The 7010-nt window shown below is 38.6% G+C and overlaps 1 long non-coding RNA gene across 1 annotated transcript; it reads right to left on the bottom strand.

Moving 5' to 3' along the window:
* Positions 1 to 638: 638 nt before the first annotated feature.
* On the bottom strand, positions 639 to 3885 carry LOC108270597 (uncharacterized). Its single transcript, XR_001813710.3, has 3 exons — positions 3440 to 3885; positions 2669 to 2810; positions 639 to 2552 (listed from the first exon to the last, which is right to left on the bottom strand). It is a non-coding gene; the product is annotated as an uncharacterized LOC108270597 (long non-coding RNA).
* Between the last annotated feature and the right edge of the window lie 3125 nt (positions 3886 to 7010).

Below are 7010 nucleotides of genomic sequence, written 5' to 3'. Positions count from 1 at the left end.
CACACTCCGCTTCCCAAACATGTTAAGACTCCACAACACTAGGGTAAACTAGAACTACAATAACCGTAATTATACCATACTGCTGTTAAATTTTTTATTCTGATTTAGTTCAGAAGATATATATATATATATGCTTATATATATATATATATATATATAAGCATGTAATTGTTTACAAGGTGAAGTTTTCTATAAGGAGATATTTATTTAGCATTTTTCAGCACTTTGTAACAGTCCACGTTAAAACGGTACGGCACAGGAAGTCTTCAGAAAAGAAGGCCTTGTGCTATTTTTTGTCATCAAGCTCCATTTTCTTGTTTCATTAACTTGTTGAACTTGTTTCAGCAGCTGGTGAAAGAATGACTGCTATAGCACACGCGATAAGAGCAACTAACTTGTTTTACAAATGTACCACAACATCATATGTAACTATAAATGGATAAAAAGTGCGTTGTGTCATTTCTTTTTCAATTCAAAATTGTAATACTTGGCAGATTGCCATGGTATAAGAGACATAAAGCATTTCAGGATGTGCTGTTTTTGGGGAAAATAGTCAACTCTGCCAAATAATCAAATCTCACCCAACTGGTTGTTGATCAATTTCATTTATTTATAATATAATTTTAAATATAAGATTAGAGTGAATAAGAAAAGGCTACCTGAAGAATTGCAATAAATAATTTCAATGTTGACCCTAGAAATCTTTTTGCATAAGTGCAGATTTCAAACAGTGCCAAATAATTGGATTAAGTATGTAATGACTACAAATGTTGTTAATTAATATAGTTAATTAGCTATCATAACAAGCCAGGTTAGCTACTGTACATTATTAGGCTCCTGTTTTTCCATCTGCCACTTTCACCTTGTTTGATGTAAGTTGTAATGTCCAGAGAAGCCGTAAGCATGTGGCTCCGCTTGACGTTCTTTGCATCGAGTTGTGTCAAGTGGTCGAAACACAAAGAACAGTGACTTGTACAGCTTTTAATAGCCTATCCTGATGGACATTTACAATGCCTAGAGAGCTAGTGGAGCAGCAGCTAAAGCCATCAGGGCTGAGGCGAGACTGCCGTCCCCCCCACAGCCTTCAACCTCAAACACAAACGACATCTCTGACAGGAGCAATGAAAAACAGCTGGGAGAAAGAAGGCCAGAGAAAAAGCAAATGCCTTTTAGCTGCACTGGCCATTCATCTTTCCCGTTCCCTCCTCCTTCCTTCTGGTCTACCACAGCCTTTAAGATTCACGCTCGTCACCATCCAAAATGCAGCATCGTCATAATGGCAGGAATGTGGAGAACATCCATTCATGCCTAAGCCTGCTGCCATTCTCTGGGAGCGCTGCTTGGCTTTCACTTAAATGGTGCAGAAAACAAGAAGCATTACTTAAACCCATTATGTAAAACTCAAAACACCAGGTCTGGCGATTAAAGTGGTAAATGAGAGTTTGTTTATGGCTGGGGCTCTGTGCTGAACAAGGTCCAAAGCTTCAGGTGGAGCTGGCAGGCTGGGCAAGGTTTCCTCCATTCCAGAGCGTCGTGTGGGCACGAGCACCTGGCAGAGCTGCCAGATGTGGTAGCAGCCTCTCCTAATCGCTTATAAAAGATGAATAATTAAATAACACATAGGACAGAGGTAAAGTATTCCAATGAAATCCATCATAACTATTAGCTATGGTGCAGAAACAGCAGTTTTCTTTCTTCCTTTAGGAACAATACACATTAATCAACATCTGTATTAGTGATATCTGTATTATCAACATCTGCTGTACCTTGATAGATTGATGTTTCATTTAAAAAAAGAACAAATAGGAAAAAAAATATACTAAGCACACTAAAATCACATCACACACCACGGTAAAGACCCAATTTATTTGAGCATTATAAACATGCTATATAACTAAATATCATATTGTCACTTCTAATTTTCCAGCATTTTTATTATATATGTTTTTTTTGTAGAATAAACCAATGGTTTTCAAATCTCTTAAATAACTAGGAAGTTCAGCTCACTCGTGTGATTCGCAGTGCAGATTGGTTAAAAATACTTTTCTTTACTAGCACTGCACAATCACTTCTCAATCAAATTCTCTAAATGCTGGAGAAGCAAGAACAAACTTGGATTTTAAATAATAATTCAACACATGAGAAATTCATTAGTCTAAAAATCCATACTACTATGGTTCTACATAAGCAATTTACATCCAACCAAACTGCTTGGACATAAAATTACCTCTCAACATCATATTTTGAACACATGGACCCTAGGCTTTGTTAAAAAGTTTCACAGAACTCAATAATTATTGATTGTAACCACAAGACTGACCAAACTATTATGGTAAAATTGTGTATTTTGTTGTTGTAAAAAAGCCAGAGATGGTCGTTATGCTGTCTCTGACATACTGTACTTATCAGTGTGAACATCTTGAACTATATGGCGTCTGCTGATAATACAGTGTGGGTTGTGACCACATAAGGGTGTGAGAAGGTGTTATCTGAGTGTAGGATTGGGAGTCCTCCCTGGTGAACAAAGCTGTAAGTGTAATACTCCATCCAACCTTTAAATACACAGACATGAATCCACATTAACAGAATTCTGAAGTTCTGAAAAACTGCAAACATTACCTGTTTCTTTGTTTTTCTGCGATTTTGATTTGCTGTTGTTTTGTCTTACTTGCTGCTGTGTTATCTGATTTGCTGGCTTTTGATTTTCTGTTATTACTTTTGCTGATGTGTTCTTGGTTTTGCTGTGGCGCTTTAGATGAATCGCAGTGTTTGATTTGTTGTTGTGTTTCCAGATTTCCAGTAAAGCACACCTGCAAGTATGAATATAATGATGAATATAATTATAATGTTATGAACACACAACTGACATACTGCAGAATTCACACAAAGTCTGTTAAGGAAGAGTGTTACACAAATGTTCTGTGCTCATCACTAAAGGATTGCAATGACTGGTCAAGGTTCTAACGTAATTGCCACAACAGTTCACTCTTCCACTCCCAATTCTCCATAAAACTGGCGTCTGTTAAACAGCAGGTTACATTTTCACTTCTAAACGGTCCCCAAAATAGGGGCCCTCAAGATTGAGAGGTATTGCCTCAAAACATCTGAGTTTGGACAGATGACCTCCGGATGCCACCCGGGCGTGAGCTGAGCCATAGCTGGGGGAGGGCGAGCACTCGCAGTTTAGAGGGGCCTCTGCTCTGATTACAGTCGGGCCCCGAGGGACCTCAGTGCTATGCTACTGTGAACTATAGCCCACTAAGTATAGCCAGACTTGGCCACCCTTACTCCAAACAACCATGAGGAACATCTATTTATATTAGACTTTACACTTTCTGTTCATAGACGTACATAAATACACGCTTCACTGCTTCACGTAGACATAATAATCGCACACCAGTCCCTAAGTGTTAATGCCTGAATTATAAAACCCACTCACTTGCCTGTTAGTTTTGTTTAAAATGAGATCAGCGCCATCAATGTGAGTAATTCTCCAAAAGCGAGCCTGTGCGGGTCCGTCCCCTTATAGAAACTTGAATGTTGTTATTTTTGGCTGCTGCGATCAATCTTACAATATCCTGGTAGACTTTGAAATGGGGGGCCGATATAATGAGACACGGCCAGCCCCCCCCAACGAGCTTACCACTCCTGCCAAGTCTGATGGCTTTCTAATAGCAACACTGAGCTTTTCATTCTTCTCAAGTAAGTTTCTCTCTCTCTCTCTCTCTCTCTCTCTCTCTCTCTCTCTCTCTCTCTCTCTCTCCCCCCCACTCTCTGTCTCTCTCTCTCTCTCTCTCTCTTTCTCCCTCTCTAAGTGGTTTCAGATTCTGAGTCCTGTCTGGGGCACAATCTTAATCAGGTTTGCCATGATGAAGGAGAGAAGTCTAGTTTACACTGCGAATGCTTGTGCATGCAGACTGAAAAGCTACTCCCCCAAACCTCCTGCAACAGCCCCCCCACCCCCCCCCCCCCCACCCTCCAAGCCTCGCCAGATTTAGTGTATGTTGGAAGTTTGGAAGCACTACCTGAAATGCAGGTTTTGCATGTATTATTAAATCCTGTCATATTTGCATTTCACTAGAAAGAAGATGCCTTTTTGCAAGCCAGGACAGAGATACATGTGCGCATGCATGCAAGTTTTGAGGCTAATGTGCACAAAGCAACCTTTTATAGATAAATCAAAAGAAACATTTGGACATTCATCTGTGCTGTAGGCCATTGAAATGAACCTTTGTGGAACTAATACAAAAGGACATCACTTCCTCTAGCCTGCAGCATCACAGTTACACAATTTAAGTTTCATGTTTTAAAAGTCTGAATCAATTAGTAAATTTGTGAATCTGCGTAGTGCTCCAAATATCTGTAATTTCTTTTTTTTATGACCCTGAGGTAGGAGTAGAAAATAACAGAGGTAGAAATGTCAGCATGTTCAGTTCTTCAACGTCAGCTACATCACTTGATGTAGTTGGTTTCAATCAGAGCTGTGCCTGAGACTGTGTCTTTTTTGAAAATCCTTTTTTATATAATAAATGCAGTTATTATTTTTATTTGCACCTGTCTGCAATATTTTCTTACAAATTGAGCTGGTTCTGTTTCCCAAAACATAAAAATGATCCTGTCCAGGCAGTTACTAAGGATGAATAATTGATGTAAATGCATCACGCAACATGGACTTTGTAAGCCAAACGTATAAACAAACAAAAACTAAATAGTGTATCTCTTGTATTTGTGTCCGTTTAAAACACATTATTTGTTCAATCTGAAAAATCTATTCATATTCGCTTAAATCCTTTGTGCATTGCATTGGAGGGAAATGATTTAGTCATGTTACATTAATTGTGGTTTTTGACCTAAGAGAGGGTCTGTCAAGAACTTTCAGGAACTGTCTATTGGCACTTGTCCACTGCACGGTAAGGCTCGACTCGACTCGACTTATGGTAATAGCTAGAGGAAGTTGAGGTGTAAGGCAATGGCTGCTGCTGCTTCAGAATGGTAATAGCTAGAGGAAGTTGAGGTGTAAGGCCAATGGCTGCTGCTGATGCAGGATAGCTTACCTCTCTGTAGCACAGGATACCAGCCAGACTGATGTCTATCTCCTCTGCCAGCCTTGAGGCACACTATACCTGCCGAATTCAGCCCCAGGTGCATTACACATTCATCTTTCACATCATCAAATCTGATGCAGATTTCAGACAAATTTGTTGCTTGAGTAAACTGGTCTAATGGAGGACATCATCTTCTGCTGAATAGTACTGTGAGCTCAGACAGAAATGAACTATTAAGGGGATTTGGTAACACTTTACTACATTAATATATTAAAACTTAACTAATAGGGTTGCACGGCATACCGGTACTATGGTAGGGTTAGGGTTAGGGTTAGGGTTGAGCCTTAAAATACCACCGATGCCACTATATTTTTTCAACAGTATTATTGTCAATATGGTAGTACCGTAAGTAATGTTGTATATGCGACAGTTAATACTATTTTCGATAAAACGACACATCTCACTGCTTTTGCAGAATACACAAAGGATATTGACACTTCATTGAGCCTAAATTCTTTACCTTAATCCTTAAATATTTCCTGTTTGTAAGCGAGCTAACGTTACGCTAACCGCTGTGTGTGTATACTAAAATTAGCCAAAGCGAGCTAATGTTTACCCTAACCACTATGTCTAAACACTAGAAGTAGCTGAAGCAAGTTAACGTTATGCTAACCGCTGTGTGTAAATATAAAAATTAGCCTAATTGAGCTAACATTATGCTATCTGCTGTGTGTAAACACTAAAATTAGCCATGTTTGATAGTAAGTGAGTTAACATTCCACATTTTAAGGTTTTAGCTTGTTGGAGTTTGTTTCAAAATTCAGTTATTTATTGCAAATGTTGTGTTCATTGTTAGTTCTCTGTAGGTAATTTCCATTGGCATGATTTCACTGCTCTAGGGAACAATAGATGAAATATGTGGCACATTGAATTGGTTGCTTGCCAATTGTATGATTGTTCTTCTGTTTTTACAATGGCCAATTATTCATTCTCGGTTTGTCTGTTTCATTTATATCATTTATATCTATGTATTTCTGTAAATTTGGTTCATTTTGTAAATTTAAATTATGAATTAACACAATATTTCATGGTGTACTGTGATACTTCAGCTGGTATAGTATCGTAAGATATGTTTATGGTATTGTGACAACCCTATTAACTAATGCTTTCATAATGATGAATTAACACAGCCACTAATCATTAGCATATCAGGAAATAATGAAGCATATACATAAACAGCCTCTGATTCATATATGAAATGCCATTAATAATCCATTCATCCATTTTCTATGCCGCTTATCCTTACTGGTTCGTGGGGAACCTGGAGCCTATCCCAGGGGGCATGGGTCACAGGGAGGTGGAAACCCTGGACTGGATGCCAATCCATCGCCGGGCACACATTCACAAAAAGTGTTATATTAACTGATTTTTACTGTATGATTATCTGTTCTAAGACTTTTGCTCACCTATTAGCATAATCTGTCGTTCTTTCTGTGCCCTAGAATGGACTGGTTTGCTGTGAAATTGTCAAAGCATCCAATTTTATAACATGGTGCCGATAAAGCGTGTTGATTTTGATCATGTCGTCTCATGTTAGTAGTGCTGGCTAAGAATTGCAAAAGTTAATTAAATATGTTTGGGTTAACGTACATTATGCACTTTAATAGGTAATGAATAAAACATGAGGCATGCTGTTGTAGGAAAATAAGCAGTGATGGGGTGGTTACATGCCAAAGTTGATGTTTTCCAAAAACAACTCTTATCTGTTGCCACAGTGTATTTCTTTTTAAACCCATTTAAAGGTTTTACCCTGGCCATGTCAATCACCAGACCTAAACCCAATTGAGCAGCATTTCACCTCCTGACGAGGAGACTGAAGGGAGAAACCCCTGAAACAAACAACCAAAAGAGCAGTTAAAAGCCTGCAAAAACATCACAAAAGAAGAAACCAACAATTTGGTGATG

The sequence above is a fragment of the Ictalurus punctatus genome, chromosome 10 (genome assembly GCF_001660625.3).
Source record: "Ictalurus punctatus breed USDA103 chromosome 10, Coco_2.0, whole genome shotgun sequence".
In the NCBI taxonomy this organism is placed as follows: domain Eukaryota; kingdom Metazoa; phylum Chordata; class Actinopteri; order Siluriformes; family Ictaluridae; genus Ictalurus; species Ictalurus punctatus.
This window is presented reverse-complemented; position numbering and strand designations above follow the sequence as displayed.